The sequence below is a fragment of the Barbus barbus genome (assembly GCF_936440315.1).
Source record: "Barbus barbus genome assembly, chromosome: 4".
NCBI lineage: Eukaryota > Metazoa > Chordata > Actinopteri > Cypriniformes > Cyprinidae > Barbus > Barbus barbus.
In genome coordinates, this window is record NC_136732.1 from 14,520,828 (window position 1) to 14,538,999 (window position 18,172).

Consider the following 18,172-nt stretch of genomic DNA (forward strand, 5'->3'; position numbering starts at 1 on the left):
GATGAGCATGAGAGACTTCTTTCAAAAAAACAATCTTACTGGCAACTTTATGATGAATTCAAAATCTGAATATGTAGTTAAAATATAATGTAACGAAGTATTCAGGAATATACTTGTGCATGTGAATGTGGTCGTTGATGGAGCTGGTTGTGAATGAGCTCTTGAGGAAACAGAAGTCTTTCTCCAGCTTCTGCGTTCTGGAGTTTATTTGTGAAGCGTGGCTGTACGCTCTGATTGTGATGGCGGAGATTCAGGCGGGCAGCGCTCGTGTGAGGGATCCCATATGCCTCGGCGCTCCTGCAGCCGTGTTTACAGTAGAAACCCTGCAGCGGTGGCCCAGTGAAACGCGCTCTTCACACGGCTCTGTTGTAGCAGCACCTCTAGACAACGGTCCGGCGTGCCGCTCAGCCGTAGAGGTGTGTATGGGAGCGATCCAAGAGGGGATTTTCCAACAGGAACACCCAGAAGTTATTCTCTAAGAATAATGCTTTGTTTGCGTGAGTTTTACACAGTAGGGTTTTAAACACCCAGCTCTCTGGTCAGGTGGATAACAAACCCTCTGTGTGGATCAAAAAATCCCCCCTCATAAAGAAACTGCTTACACTACACTTTTTTTGCAGCAATGCTATAGAAGAACCATTCTTCCCAGAAAAGGACCTTGTATCGATCAGTTCTTAAAAGAACCATTTATCAGAGCACTGGCTGTTGTCAGATAAAAATCTCACTGGATTATTACAATGAATGACAAAATCAATGTTTGGAAATGTAAACTGATATTTCCTACTGACACACTATAGCAAAAGATAGAAATAACTGACTTTAAACCATTTTTTTAGCTGCTGAATATACTAGTGTTCTAATAATTCTGACCACCACTGTATGAAATAGTTGTAAAATATTATTAGTTGTATCTAATGTAGAGTTATGCATTCAAGTGTATTGTAACTCTAAATGAGATATGTTTTTTTTTTTTCTTTTCTTTTTGGTGCTAGATAAATATAGTTGCATCATCTGATATCTTTATATTAAAAAAAAAAAGCATTTAGAAGATAGTTACTGTTTATATATCAAAGTAACATGGTATTATAGGCTTCGCATAGTTAATTTTTTATTTAATTTTTTATATTTAACATTAAAAATAATAGTATTACTATATATACAATAGTTTTTTTTCTATCTAGATCTAGTTTTGCATTCAATTTATATTTGTATATTGATAATTAATTATAGAAATGTCGGTAACACTTTAGAATAGGGAACACTTGTTCACTATTAACTACGAATTTTCCCTCAATAAATTCCTAATTTGCTGCTTATTAATAGTTAGTAAAGTAGTTGTTAAGTTTATGTATTGGGTAGGATTAGGGATGCAGAAAAAGGTCATGTAGAATAAGGCATTAATATGTGCTTTATTACTACTAAAAATGGCTAATATTCTAGTAATATGCATGCTAATAAGAAACTAGTTAAGAGACCCTAAAATAAAGTGTTTGCCGAAATGTCAGTCTTTTATTTATTTATTTTAATTTAGATGAATTTTTAATATATTTTTTGTATTTGATAAATAATAATAGACATTTTGTTTTAACTATATATTTTTTTGTATCGTTTTATGTGTAGCTTGAAGTGTTGCTACTGTAATTACACATTCAAATGGCAGCTTGACGGCTTGTCAGGCTGAAGTTTCAACACAGATCCAGCTTCCCTGAAATGTCTTTAATATCTTGGCCCGTTTTGTAGAGTGAGCTTTGGCATAATTCTCATGTCTTCTGACTTTTTTATGTGCACAGTGTGTATGGCTATTTCAGAGACACTTTTCATGCGCTTCTGCTCAGCTGAATTGACTCCAATTTATGGTGATTATAGTGGCGGGTCAGTTATCTTTAAAATCTGATGCCAGCAGATGTGAGCGAGGGCTTTATTTTCACCTGTCCGAAGTCTTTCCCTGTTGCATTTGCCTCAATCTAGTCCTCTTCAGCCGTACGTGAGATCTTGGTGCTGTGTTCCTCTTAAAACTTGCCTGCTGTTTCATAATCTGCTCATATCAGAGTGGATGGAGTGAAAGCCGATCCTCCATCAACTCTATTACTCTTTATTTCCCGAGTTTTATTCTCCAGAGCCGAGTTTCTCTGTGCTTAATTGCGCAACTGGTCGCGGTCCAGGACAAACTGGAATCAAGAAGTAAATTGGGGGGAGAATACAATCCCCACGCTAGCAAAAAACAGGAGGTCAGCTGTTGTCCGCTATCTAAAAATGTGTAGCGTAACGAGCCAGGAGAGATACTGCTAGATCCTAATCTCGGTGTCTGGCACTGGCTGCGACGCAAACTGATGTCTCACCGCATTACCGCTGAAATACCAGCCAGATAATCACCGCATTACCTCTGAGACTGTTCACGCTGCTCTTGTGCTTTATTCAGATTGCAGGAAACCTCCTTTAAAGTCGCTAGAGTTTCACTGAACTGATGATCCATGTACTGGCTTTAACAGTCCTGTTTGCTCACTTGTTGATAAAGCAATTAGATGTGGATTTTAGCAATAATGTGCTGTAAACGTCCGTTAAGGCAAGATCATGCTGCTGAACCTCTTTGTGTTTATAAATGAGAATAGCCACAAGTAACTGCGCTCCTGTGGCTCCTGAAGAGGAATTACCCTTTTGTTTGCTTTGTTTAATAACGATTTTATGGTTCTTGCCTGTTTTGTGTTGTGATTTACTTTGCAGCCAAACGTTGTGGTGCGATTGATCTTTCGTTACGAGCAGTTTCTCAGAAGGATGGAAAGAAGGCTGATTATGCGTGTTTGTAGTTCTGCAATTAGTCTGGATAAATTGGTGTTTGCATAAATATTAAGTCATATTAAGTCCTGGATTGAAAAAAATAGACTACGTACGTACATATATATATTTTACATACTTTTATTATATTTTAATATTATTATTATTATTTTTTTAATCAAAATAATTTTTTTCAGTAAATGTATAGTTGTATATTTATATAATTAATTATTGAAATTGCCATAATTTATATTTATTTTACTTGGTTATATTTTATTTTATTTTATTTTTTGCATTCAATTTATATTTTTATATTTGATAATTATAAAAATGTCTATTTTTCTTTTCTTTTTTATCGTAATTGTTTTAAATTTGTATATTTAATAATTCATTATAAAAATGAACATTACTTTTTAATTTCATATTTATATTTAATAATTATTAATAGACATTTCTAATAATCTATTATTATAATTTTAACATAATTGTATTATTTTATTTGTCAAGTGCTGCTCATTTCTTACATGCATACACACGCAGACACTTCCCCCCACCCCCTTTTTTCCATATAGTGACTTTACCCTGATACTGTATTATTTATTTATTTATTTTTTCTGTAATGAACGCATTGCAGTCTGCATATTCCATATGTAGGGCTGAAGTTTGACTTGTTGTGGGTAAATGGATGGGTGTTTTAATTGGTATGGAGTATAACAGTCCTCATGCTTGTTTTCCATATTGAACTGATTTTAATCTCAATTGGGGCTTGTTGCGTCCACACCCCCACCTCATAAACATAATTATGATTACTTTAATTGGACCTTCTGGCCCGGTTGCAATCAGCAAACTTTACAATTTCACTCAATTGCAACCAGCTTTTTGAGAAAACATTGGCAGTGTAGTTCATGAGACTCACTTCCTCCAGGACTCAAACTCAGGTGGACAATCACAGGCAGTTGATCATGGATATGGGGTTTAGTGACTGTTTGTTGCTTTATAGTTAGTCTTGCTGTGGGGAATTGAGGTCTGTCTGTTACGGATGTAGCTCAAAAACCGTAAACTCTGCAGGAGGCTTGAGTTTCGCTTGCTAATTGTCCGCAGTTGTTGCAAATATCCACAAATATATGCATCCATGTGTACTGCTATCATGCAATCGCATGAATCTGTGTCCAACTGTGAAGCACTGGAGATGTTTAAATGTTTCTCGCCGTGCTCTGATTTAACATAGTCTACAGTCTGGAAAATGAAGGTTCTTTATTGGCATCCATGAAGAACCTTTAACATCCATGGAACCTTTCCATTCCACAAAATATTATTTAAAGTGCAAAAAATTCTTTAGATTGTTAAAATGTTCTTTATACGAACCAAAACGCATCACAGTGAGTGTAGAGGACGGAAAGCCCGTAGCTTTTTCTCCACTGAGGACGTGTTGTCCAGCTGTTGACAGTGAACAAAATAGTCAAGTCCTGGATCTCCACGGGTCTTTTGTGTTTAACAGGGTCTCAGGGGTTTGGGTGGGGTTGCTTTATTTGACTTGCCTATTCATTCCGCTCCTGCTCCGGCCACGGCACGCTCAGGCATCTGCTGTAATCCATCCAAACTCGCTTTAATCAGCCGGATTGAGGAGCCTGGCTAATAAAGGCCCCCTCTTCCTCCCCTCTTCTCAAATCAAACCCAGATGAAGCCGGCAGGCCTGGGTTACCGGCAGCTGTACTCCAAGTACCAGCACTGCAGAAAGAGGGGGAAACGCTGTGCTTATGTTTGGCGTGTGTTGGGCTGTACAGTAGTTTCATTTTCCTCCCTCGGTGCTCTTTTCTGCTGTCAGTTCCTTTTCTTCTGAGATACTTTGTGTGGACGGATCCAGAGCTGCGGTCGCGCTCCGATCTGGACGCGAAGGTCACGTCAGGTCAGAGTCCAGGTGTTGAGGTGAAACGGCCCAGTTTTGAGGTCAATGGAAGCTGTTAGTCATTTAGGGGGCTTTAGTTTGGAGAAATAAAGAGTTTGGGAGCAATGGGGGGTGATGGGAAGACGTTTTGAGGTCAAAAACTCGCCGCTTTTCCTTCACGTCTGCGCTTTTTACCTGGTGACCTCCAACTCAAACGCAATGGGATTCCAATTAAACGGCGCATGCCGAGGACTAATAAAGAGCTCTCGGGCCTCTCGGAAAGATGGATGTGGAAATATTTGACAGCTGGCGGTTGAAATCCCCCATAAATCTCCTGTGTCTTTGTATCCGTCCTGCAGGTATTTTCAAAGTGCCTGTGGAATAAGTCCCTTTTTGTGCCGTCGAAAAAGAATAACAAAGTAAAAGAAGAAAAATGCTCCCTTTTCCACCTTTTTTCCCTCCACAAATATGGTTTTAATTAGGAATTTTCTTGTTCTTCCATCTGCTGGGCTGCTGTTATTCTTATGTGGCGTTTTAAACTGCCCTGCCGCTGGTTTTGTTTGGTACTGGAAATTATTTTGTATTGTTTTGTTAGTGTTTTGGCTGTCTGTTAAACGGGTTTATTATAATATTGGCTTTCTTGTTTGTAGTCGCATGTTGGAGAGTCTGGCAGAGTGTAAATGTGTAAGAGCACCTCCCTGCTGCACTATATGCAGCCGTTAACGGCCATGTGTTGAATACATCTGCCGTGATCACATTCATCCATTTACTGTACTGCGTAATATAGTTGATTATAAATATAAAGTACCATGAAAAACCTGAAATATTGTGATATATTATTTATATATATTTAATAGTTAATTTTAATATTGTGTTTTTATGGAAATTGATCCATAAAATGTTTTCATATTTTTATGTTTTCATTGTGTTTTATGTTTTTCCAATTCCATATGGTTTTACCTTGGAAAAATATATATATATTGTAAAGATTATTTATGTAAATATATATATGCAGTACACACACGCACACACATATATATATATATATATATATGGAAATATAAATGTATCTGGAAATATAACATATCTGAAATTAACCAGTAGCAGATCTATACAGGTGGAGCTGGGGAAGGTGGAGGGTTTCTGAAGTGTGCTGCAACTGCTACAGCAAACATATTTGAATGTTGAGTAGCGAACTCATTGGCTGCTGATACAAAAAGATCAGCTACTTCATGTGAATAATCATATGATTGAGTTAGAATCTACCGGCCTGCGCCATCTACACTTTCATGACAGAAATTTGTATTTTGTTTTCAGTAAAATATATATCAAAACTTAAAACAAGATAAATTTACATGAGAAGCAGCTCTGCTTTTTTTAAGTTTTAGATTTCAATTAGGTAAAAACTGTTTGAAAAACAATGTAAAAAAATGTGCTATTGCAGTAAAAAGTTTTAATGTTGTTGATTCATACTGTTTAATGATTTTTAGATATTTTAACTAATTATTACAATTATTCTTAAAGAGGATCAGCAAAAGAATCATCAGAATACAGAAAAAAATTCCCTTTAAAAAATATATATATTTATATATATATATTTATTTACCATAAATATATAAAAATTAAGCAACAAAACGATCAAGTTAAAAACACTGATTTTATGAACAAATTAAACTTTTTTATATATATTTTTATTACATTTTCTCAGAGTCAGAGATGATTGGCACTTATGAAATTATGAAATAAATGAAATTATTTATTTAAAAATTGTTAAAATTATTTAATTAAATTTTCAATTGAATGTCATTCCACAACCTGTATTACATTCTTTCTTTCTATGGAACAGTTTTGTTGTTGTTGTTGTTGTTTTTTCAAACAACTGAAATCAATGAGCTCCAGTGTTGGTGGACACCAGTGTTCTTCAAAGGATGTTCTTGTGTGTTCCGCAGAAAAAAGAAAAGGTGATAATGTTGGATTATAAATACTAGCATTGGTGGTCAGTCACTCTATCACACTCTTTCAGTTTTGCTGGTGTGAGTGTTCCCCGTCACTAGGTGAGGAAGATGACTGACTGCATGGGGTTTGGAGAGTGTTTGACCTCTTAGTGTGTGTCTATCACACTTCACTAGCGCTGTGTGCTCCTGCGTCACACATGAGCTCTTTACACACGCTCAGATAAAGACAGTAGCTTTAATTCACATCTGTCTTCAGGACCTCCAGAAATCAACAAACGGCTTTTGTGTTGTACTGGATTCTGTTTTGTTTTGTTCAAAGTCCATCATCCCGCAAGTGCATATTATGTCTGAGCTTTCTCCTCACTCCTGTTCAGCGGGTTTCAGTCATGCTTTGGGTCTCTCAGAACACCTCATGCATCTTTTCTGTCTTTGAATTTATTCTTCAAACCAGTTTTGTTATAAGTTGGTTTTGTTTTGACAGTTTAGTGATATTTCTATCTAGCAGCATTTTCATGTTTAATTAATTTGTGTCGGTTTATTATAAATAGTTATTTATTATTTTAATATTATTATTTTTGTTTATGTATTATTATAAATTTTATTATAATTATTCATTTATATATATTAAACACTTATTATTTATATATATATATATATATATATATATATATATATATATATATATATATATATTTATGTATTATTAATTTAATTATAATTGTTCATTACATATAAAAATATATATGTTATTAAATGTCATTCCAATGTACTGTACGGTATGTTTCAGTTTGCTCCAGTAATGTTAGGTTTTTTGACAGTACGGTTTGACGTGTTAATCTGTCTGTTATTCTTTGTATTCCAGCAGTGATTTGCGGAGATTGGTGCTCATTTGATGTCTATTTCGCTCTGACGCTCCTTTACCTCGTTTGTGAATGTTGGTCTTCCTCTGGTACTTTTCCCTGTACATAACGCTCTTCTTGTGTGCGAGCAGGCGGTGAAACCACAGCCTCCTGAAGCCCACCGGAGCAAAACTGCCCCTCAATTTGAGCGTGATGGAAAACATGAGAGCCTAAAAAAGAAAGGCTTCTTTTGAAAGCAGCAGAGAAACCGCGCACACGCACCAACACGACACGTATCTCAACTCATACTTCACAAACCACCTTTCTGGAAGCGATCCTGAATAAATAGACACCTATCCTTGCGAGAGAGGACGGCCGCTCCAGTGTTGACCTTTCTGTGGTTCATTTTAAATTACATCTCTTCAGAGGTAAAAATGCTGTGGCGAGGAGCAGAGTTTCCCCGGCCCTCCTCTCTCTCTCAGGAGATGGATTTAGAAGCTGTTGTGGTCGAGTGCCCGTGAGCCTGTGAGACGAGGGGCATTAGGGCTGATCTGCATTTTCCACTGGGGAGTGGATCGGCGTCAGGCAGTGTGTGGACGCTGGTATTTGTGTAGCGCAGTGCTGCGTTTGGCGGGTTCATTACAGAGAGAACAGACGCTTTGAACCGCACACTCATGAGCCAGGCCATGCTGTGAGCTGGTGGAGCCCACGGCCTTGAGCTCGTGAACAAAAACCCTCTTAATGCTGGATAGTGGTTGCCATTTTTGGCCGTTTGGCCGTGTTTAGAGATGGAGATGTTCGAGAGAGGACTGCTCAGTGTGTGCTGGACACAAGGACGCACTGCAGAAATGAGTTTTAGGAGTTTTAATTAGACATAAGCTGCATTTGCTGAAGAAGCAACAGTGCATTAGATATAAAGATTTGTTTTCATAGATCGTATCTTGAATTTGAATGGATTTCAACTTATTACAGATTGTTTTTCTCTTATTTTTTTGCTTGAATTCCAAAATAATTGTTAGTTACGGCCCTAGATTACATAAAGCATTTCAAAATACAACTGCATTGTTTTACTTTTTGTGAATAAAATAAATATTTTGTCATTGAAAATTTCTTAAAAATAGTATTAAAATATTGTCTTGTTCTAGTGAACCAATTATCTGTTTTCTTGTCTCATCTCATGAGCTAAATGTATTGTCACATCCCTAGTGTCGATAAGCGGTGAAATAGCTTTCCAAGTGCATGATATAGCTTTCGTTCTTGAAGTCAGTCATATATTCATTAAAATAGAAAATCAGTTTAGAATAAGAAAAGCGATAGCTTTGCCATAGTATCCTTTCAAATGTTAAAGATGCCACAGTCATTGCATGCTTTGCATATGCTGCACTTTATTTATACCTTTTTGTTTTATTAGTTGATTTATTACAATTTGAAAGATAATAATGATATTGTTTGAAACAATAACAATATTGTTTGTTGATTGGTGGTGGATGAGGGGATATCCCCTGACAATGTAAAGTGTAAAAATGCTTTCAGTGCCTAGAAAAGTGCTATATGAATGTAATTAATTATAATTATTACTATAAGTGAGATCTCTGATTTCAGTCCTTGAAAACCAAAAAAGTAGTGCTTGAAAAGTCCTTGAAAGTCCTGGAATTTAATTTTGCAGTATCTACGAACCCTGATACATAAAGTCATATATATATTTATATATATACATTGTAATATTATATTATATATTATTATTATTATTATTATTATTTGGTGACCAAAATTTATCATTTTTATATAGTAAATAAAGCAGAGTATGAATTCTGTCATTATTTGTTGCCCTCATTTCATTCTAAAGCTGTTTGTTTTTCAATTTAACACAAAAGAAAAAAATTTAAAGAAACAAATGACTATTTTCCAGTTCATGCAACAGTGACTGTAGCTATCAAGTGCTTTAAAAAGCATCATATAAGTAGTCCACATGACTCATATGCTACAGAAGAGTCAGAAGTCACACGATAGCTTTGCGTGAGGAAACTAAAACGTAAGTTAACTCACGATACACTGACAGTCTTCCTAAACTGTCACAGCTCATTCACAATTGTGTACTGTACAAATAAAAAAATGGCCGATTTTGATGCAATTAATGCCAAAACTGCATTGGTTTTCTCATGTGCTGTAAGCAAACACGACATGTCAGTTCAGATTTGCAGATGGAGAATGAGATTTGAGCACAGACAATTCATCTGCTCCTCACACAAAAGCTATTGTATGACCTCAGAAGACTTCAAATATATCATTGTGTGGAAATGAGCTTTGTAAAGATTATTCCTTTTGTGCTTCATGGAAAAAATATCAACATACGGGTTTGGAACGACTCGAGGATGAGTAAAACGTCCATTTTGAGTGCACTTTAACTTAATTTAGTTGATTTTTGGCTAATTTTTAGCGTTTGTTTTCTTCTTTCTCCTCCTTTTCCCCATCAGTGTCATTCTTGTGCTCGTGTTTGATGGTTCTGCTGGTTTAAACTGCTTCTTAATTGGCCTGACAACATCTCATAAAGCTAATGTGCTTCCTGAGCTGCCATTCAGGCTCTCAGTGCGAATCAGACTCGGACAGCATGTCAATGTCCAGACTCTTCCTGCAATTAAAGTCCAGCTCATGCGTCTCTCTGAATAACTACCTGCTCTGTGACTGCATGTGAGCGTCTGTTTGTTGAAGCACTCGTCGAGGTCACGCCGGTCAGAGGTTACGTCTCCTCCTGGCTCGCGTATATAAGACTCTTTATGAGCAGTTCAGCGTGGGAGGGCCGTGCATTTGTTGAGTTTGGGCTTTAACTAGATTTGATGTTACGGCCCACCCAAGCATGTGTTAGTGGAGTTAGTTTGACTTCATTTCGCTTGAAATGAGCAAATCTTAGAAGATCCTTTTAACTGTTATGCAGTATTGTGTGCTTCAGAAGAAATTTGAGTACTTGATACTTAAATGGTCACTGATACTGAACATCTGTCATCTGATTCCTGAACAAATGACTCCTATGAACTGGTTCTGTTTAGTGAATTAATACACACTAGGACTTTTTAGTGACTTTTTTTCAGGCATAATTTTAAATCCAATAAATTGGCCTTGGCCATATATTAAACATTTGTTTTACCAAATGTGGTAACACATTTCATTGATTATTATTATTTTTTTTTTTTTTATATAAAATCCTACTGACAACTCTGGACTCTGTATTATGAACAGCCAGTGAGTAACTACACTGATGTAAATTTGTAAGCTGGATGTGTTTGATTCACTAAAAAGGAAAATCAAAGAAAAGAGATGCTTATAAGTGTCATTTGTTTAAAATTTAGTTTTCATTTGTTTTCTTTAAAAAGAATCAGCTCATAATTGAATTGAACTATACTGTTTGATTCATAAAAAAAAAAAACAGTTGGTTTGAAGAGAGACCCCCCCCCCCCACACCACAAGATTGTAAAGTGCTTTGGGAGTACAGCAATACACAATAAAGCACTATTTAAATGCATCATTCATTCATTCGTTCATTCATTCATAAGAGTCATTTGTCTGGGAATTTGACTCCACTGATTATGCTGCATGTTTTTGATTCACCAAAAAGAACTGCTTCATAAGAGTCATTCATCTGGGAATTGGTCTGCAATTCATATTCGTTTCTGAATCTACTGAAATAAACTGTTTGCACGGTCTGTTTTTGATTCAGTGAAAGGAACCGACTCCTAAAAATCATTTGTTTGGGAATCGGCTATACTGGTTGTGCTGCATGGTCTTGATCCTCTAAAAAGAACCAGCTGACAAGAGTCCTTTGTTCAGGACTTGAACCTCACTGGTTGCATGGTTCAGTATGTTTTTGATTCATTAAAAAGAACCAGTTCATAAGACTCATTCACTTCTGAATCTAAAGTTACTACTTGGTTGACTACACTACACACAACACATCTTTTTTTGTTCGGTTCCGGTTCTAATATTGTTTTTAAGAATGGGACTGGTTCTGAATAAAACCTGGTTCTCCTCCCTGATGATTTCACAAGCTTCCTGGATGGTTTTGTATGGTCAGTTTTGACACACAAGAAAATAGCCCTTTTGGTGAAGGCAGTAGAAACACGAAGAACAGACCCATTGTAATTCCCAGGGTGAGTCCAGTCTTGGGCGTAGGTGACCAAAGATGTGTTTGTGTTGCTGTCAAACTAGTGTCTGTGTGGTCCGACACAGCTGCTTCTGAATCCCGCTCAGGCTTTGTCTGTGAGGGACAGTGAAGCACGAATGCACACACACACACACTCGCAAGATATTGTGCTTTCATGAGCAGAAGCGATGACTGCAGGCTGTGTTTTTGGGCCATGTTCCTACTGTCACGCTCTGAGTCCCTCTAGCTGCACTTCTTTATGAGGCCTGTGTTTGTACTTCCACACTGTATGTGTGTGTGTTCAAGTCACCCGCAGTGCAAAAATGCATGCTCTCGGGCTTCTTGTTGGAATTCAAGGTAGGCAGCAACTCTTGCCCTTCACAGCGTTTCTTTGTCTATTAATTTTTCACTATGAGACTAGAACTGGCTGAAGCTGCATGTGGTAATGAACTAGCCATGCAAAAAACGCACAAGGACACTTTGTACAACAGAAATGAACCGCCTGTTCCTGTAACAGTTGATTTAAAATGACTGTAAAATAAATTTGCAATAACTACTGCAATATTATTATTTAGATGTAATGGAAATACTGTGCTATAAGTAAAAATTTGTTAGCATTAGTTAATGGTGTATGAATGACATCAAACAATGTTTTTACAGTATTTATTGATCTAGGGTAATATTAATTTATCAATTCACATTTACATTCCTTTATGTATTTGAGAAGTATACACATTTAATTAATTTAAATAATGTTCAAATTAAATGGTTAAAATAAATAATGACTATATTATATTAAACAAAATATAAATTTAATAACATTTATATTTATTTATTAATCACATATTTATTTATCTTGGTTAATGTTCATTTATCAAGTAACAATGCATATATATATTATTAACATTTATATATGCATTTAATAAATGTATCCATTTGATGAATTTAAATAATAATGTTAAAATTAAATAGTTAAAATAATAATAAATAATATATTAAATTAAATATATATATTTTAGATCCATTTAAAAAAATATAGAAATTTTAACAATTTTAAAGATAATACTACTACTACTAATAATAATAATAATCAGTAATTTAAAAAATATATTATAATACATAAAACAATAAGTGATTTAATGATTTATTAGTTATTTATTTATTGATCTAGGTTAATGATAATTTATCAATTAACATTAACATTCCTAGAGAAACTAGATCAACCTAGATTATTATTTAAATGCATTACATTTATTTATATATTTAATAAAGAAATTGAATGCATTTAAATATATTTACTATTATAAATAATATATTTACATTTATATTTACTATATATATATTTATTTATTTTTAATTGTGTATTTTTTTATTTGATTAATATATAAATCTAATTAATTGAAATAATAATAATAATAATAAATATAGTTTTATTATTTAACTGGACTACATTAGACTACAAGAGTGTGGTTTTGTTGTTCTGGAGGTGGTCTTTCTCTGCTTTTAGGTGAAGGTAGAGGCAATTAGCTGATGTTTAAACTTCTGGTCTGCCAAGACCACATTCCTCACCCAAAACCGAAGCAGGCCAGAAGACGTCTGTGAGTGTGGCGTGTGAATCAGCTCTCGGCACGGTCGGCTCTGTTGATATAGGTCCAGGTCATTAGGTTGCAAGATGTTCTAAACATTGACTAATGCGCTTTTGTCATTTGTTTTCAGTTCAACTTTGTGAGCTCACACTTGCTTCATCTTGCCTGGCACTGATTTGCATCTAAACCGCTAAGAAGCTGTGAAATAATGCCGATGCAGATGTGCGAAATATTCAGCTCTTGTATTTCACTGCCTGTCTTTATTCTAGGTCACGTTCTGCTGGCTGACGGTGCATCGAAAGCTCTCCGTTTTGGGCCAAACACGTAACCAAATTGAGAACGAATGTCTGATAACGAAAAGCAGGCTTTCCCACGCTAACATGAACATGCGTTTGCAAAAGCTGCGGTCCTCCAGGTGAGAGTGCTGTGTTTTGGGTTTTAGACGGGCTACGCCTGGAGCTGGCAGCAGCACTGAGCTTTATTACGTGTGGGCCGTTAATGCTTTTATTCCTTGAGTCACAGCACCTTTTCCAGCAGTGCTTTGCTCTGTATCCTGACAACAAACACCCTCAAATCGCTTTTAAATCATCCTTTATAGCGTGTGGAAGATGTTAGACGGGTGTTAGTGATTTAGAGCAGCCGTGTAGTTCAGCAGAACTGTTCTAGTCATCACTGACCCCGACTATCACTGGACTTAATGTCCGTCTCAGCTCATTCAGTCTCTGGTGATCCGGTTTCAGGTGATCCGAATTCAGGTGATCCGGTTTCAGGTGATCCATTCTCAGGTGATCCGGTTTCAGGTGATCAATTCTCAGGTGATCCATTTTTAGGTGATCCGTTCCCAGGTGATCCATTCTCAGGGGATCCATTCTCAGGTGATCCATTTTTAGGTGATCCGTTCCCAGGTGATTCAGGTTACGTTCACACTGCAGGCGAATGTGGCCCAAATCCAATTGTTTTGCTTACATGTGACTCAGATATGTTTTTGTCATGACAGCGTGAACAGCACAAACCACATGGAATCTGATCTTTTCAATTCCGATTTGTGCCACTTCCATATGTGGGACTAAATCTGATACAGGTCAGTTGTTTTGCAATGCGACCGTCAACAAATCATGTTGGATTTCATGCGACTTATACATCACTCTAGATCGACATTCGTCACAATTCCGCGCTGACGGGAGACGCTTCAAAGATTTTACATGCCCAAAGTTATCAAGACAGTTGTGAAAGGTAATCAGTGGAAGTGTGATGTGTTGGAACTCATAAGTATTACAGTGACAACTCTATATACAAGCAAAACATGAAATCATAAATGTTTCAACTCTGCTCTCTGTTATCACATCCTTGGCTTTATTTTTCAAACAGTTTTTACAGCATTTATTGATCTAGATTAATTTATAAGTGTACATTTATTTATTTATTTAGCTAGTTTATACTTAAACATTTATATATGTAATAAATATTTACAGCAATATAATTTAACTAATAATAGTAATATTTCTAAATGAATTAATTTAGATTAAATGTATGTAAAGTTAATTCACATTTGTCTATTCATATCTATGAACATTTACAGATATATATATATATATATATGTGTATATATATATATATATATATATATATATATATATATATATATATGTGTGTATATATATATATATATATATATATATATATATATATATATATATATATATATGTATTTGTGTATTTATATATTTATTGATAGAAATTAATTTTCTTTATAATTATTAAGTGAATAATGAACTATTTAATTGTTCATTATAATACAGCTGCTTATAATTTATACAAAAAGGTTTTTAAAGTAGTAGTATATTAAGAAATGAACAATAACCAATATTATTAAATGCTGTAAAAGTAGTGTTCATTGTTAGCTCATGATACCTAATACAACTTTATTGTAAAGCTTTACCAAATTAATTGTTCTCTCTTTTAAGGAAATGGTCAAAATGTCAGAGAATTAACTAAATTAAAATAGTATAAATTTGATTTGATTGGACACCCATTTTTATGATAAAATTGAATAAAACCATAAAGCACTGAATAAAAAAATGCCTTTAGAGGAAAACTGATCTGGAAGTTTGGAAAGCCTGTTCATATAGACTTTGTGGAACCGTTTTGGTGTAAAAGACATCAGCATATATAGTGACACGATGAGATGGCTGTTAAAACCAGGTATAATAGGTCAATGATTTCTCTATTTGATGCATAAAATTATTGGCCAACACTCAAACACAAAAATTATTGGAGCATGTTTTCAAAATTGTTGTTAATTCAGAGGCTGGAAACCTTTGTCTGCTAAAAGTGGACGTCCCTCCAGAAGCATCTCTGGGATCCAGCACCTCTGAGGTTTGAGCATTAGTATCCCAACTTGTTTTCCTCTCATGCCTTTACTCCTCTCCATTGTTCAGTGAAATCCCCCTCCATCCTCCTTTCACATTTGCGGTTCATAACATCCATAGGCCTCATGCGGAGCTCAGTGTTCACTGCATTCTTCTGTCATTATTCTTTCACATTCCAGTCTTCCCAGTCCCCATCTTCTCTATCTGCGATGCTAGCGTCAGCATTCCTGTGGTCTGTGGCCCCGGGGCCGGATTCAAACCCAGCAAGAGGACAATCTGTACAACTCAAGTGCCTTTCAGAGTCTATGCAGGGTGTATATATGGGGGAAATATCTTTATTTGAGAGAAGTCTCTATTTTGATATCTTCAGAACAGCTTGAACTGCTGAGGAACTGGCCTGTGGGGTTTTGCGGCAGGATATCTGATAAGAGCAAAGGCAAAATCTCCTCCATGACTCTCTATGACTCTCCTCCAGCATAACCGTGAGTCATGTGATGTGGTGGGATGTTGATGGTCTGTTTTCCCGCTACTGTATCACACACATCAAACAACAGCCTCAGGTCACAAAGGGCACTGTATATATATATATATATATATATACAGAGCTGGGTAGTAACTGATTACATGTAATCTGGATTATGTAATCAGATTCCAAAAATTAAGTACTTGTAATCAGAGTAAATTACATTTTAAAATACTCGTAATCAGACTACAGTTACTTTTTTATGGATTACATGATTACATATTATTCACACAATAGCAATAAATTATTCATAAATCATTGATTCCCCTAATTTCTCTTTTTCATCTTTTAAATTTTCCTTTCTAAAATAGCCTACTGATTATATACTTATTATATATATATGTATAAATAGTCCAGTCTTGCGGACATTCACACAAAGATCAGTCATTAGTCGGGTGGCGACAGCGTTTGAGCACTGGATTTCCAAAAATCATTTCAGGTTTAAGAAGGGTTTCAACATTGCATCAACTACTGATGAACACATTCATTTTTATTTGAATTATTACTCTGTAGGTTTTTTAACCATGTATTATTAATTATAACTAATTAAAATGAACATATTCACGTTATTTCTTAGATACATGTAATGCAGGCATTCCAAAACTTTTTTTTGGTCATCTAAACCTTATTCACCAAATATATTTGCTTTAAGTACCCCTGAGATTTTAAAATAAATATTTCAATAATTAAGTATCACATTTGCATGTTCACGGTTTCTTTGATTAATGATCACATGGCATGCAGGTAAATACAAATATTTAATCTTTTTTAGTAAGTGTTTTATTTAAAACAAAGACTATAGAAACACAAAGACGGTTCACTCCTATACTTATGAATGGGAGAAACTGCAACACGCAATATGGAGGAATAGTCCCACCTTCGAAATGAAAGAGTCAAATTTCCCATAGAAACCTGACTAGACTAACCAATGCATATGCACAGTATAAGCAGGTTATGATTCTGCATGCGCATTGCCTGGTCTAGCCTGAAAAAGAAGCTTTTTAAACGCTATTTGAGCATAAGAAACAACATTCATGGGGCAATTAATTTCAGATTTTTGTTGCTGATTCGACATAATGTGAGTTCAGCGAGCAGTTTTTGAGATTTCAGAATTCCCCTGTTCATTAAGATTGTATTGTATGAGCTGACTGGAGGCGTTGCAAATATGGCCGCTAAGTGAAGAGACTTTCCTCAAAAGGGAAAGATTTAAATAAAAAAAGGGAGTTTGTTTTAAAATGATTTATTTAAATTTTATTTTTTATGATTTAATTAATTGTCAGCTTTTCATTAAACTCACAACCCCCCTGCAGTTCCTTTACGAACCCTAGTTTGGGAAACTGTAATATAATGTTTAATGCGCTTCATGTTGTAAATTACAATGAAGGGAACAAGTTTTCTTACTCTTTGCATTTTTTACATCATTATGGTACAAGATAATGCTATTTAAATCAATGTGATAAACGAGTTAACTCAAAAGTAATCTAAAAGTAATCTGATTATATTACCTAAAATGTGTAATGTAACAGATTACGTTACTGACTACAATTTTTGTCATGTAATCTGGAATCAGTAACGGATTACCATTTGTAAGTACTCTACCCAGCTCTGTATATACAGTATATATATATATATATATATATATATATATATATACAGTATATACAGTATATAATTGGGACAGTTGAACATAAGGCAGATATAAAAGATTAAAAGTTATTATTTAGTTGCAGATCCCTTGCGCACAATCACAGCAGTGAGTCTGTGACCCATAGACGTCACCAGACTCTTGGTCTCATCCTTTGAAATACTTTTCCCAGCCTTTAATGCAGCCAATCCCAATTGTTGCTACCTTTACTCTCCCCTCCAGCTGGTGAAATTCATGTTCAATCGGATTTAAATCTGGAGATTGACTTGGGCAATCTAAGACTTTCCATTTCTTTGCCCTTATAAATTCCTTGACTGAACTGGCAGGGTGTTTTGGGTCATTGTCCTGATGCAATATGAAGCACTTCCCAATGAATCTGGTGGCATTTTCTTGATTATTGGTAGGCAAGATGGCTTTGTACCCTTCCAAATTCATTCTGCTTCTGTCATCATACTTTAAGTCA

The 18,172-nt window shown here is 35.3% G+C and overlaps 1 protein-coding gene across 1 annotated transcript in view; it reads left to right on the forward strand.

Moving 5' to 3' along the window:
• LOC306864209 (coronin-7-like) overlaps nucleotides 1–18,172 on the forward strand; it is a 157,526-nt gene that overhangs the window by 62,135 nt on the left and 77,219 nt on the right. The window lies entirely within an intron of this gene.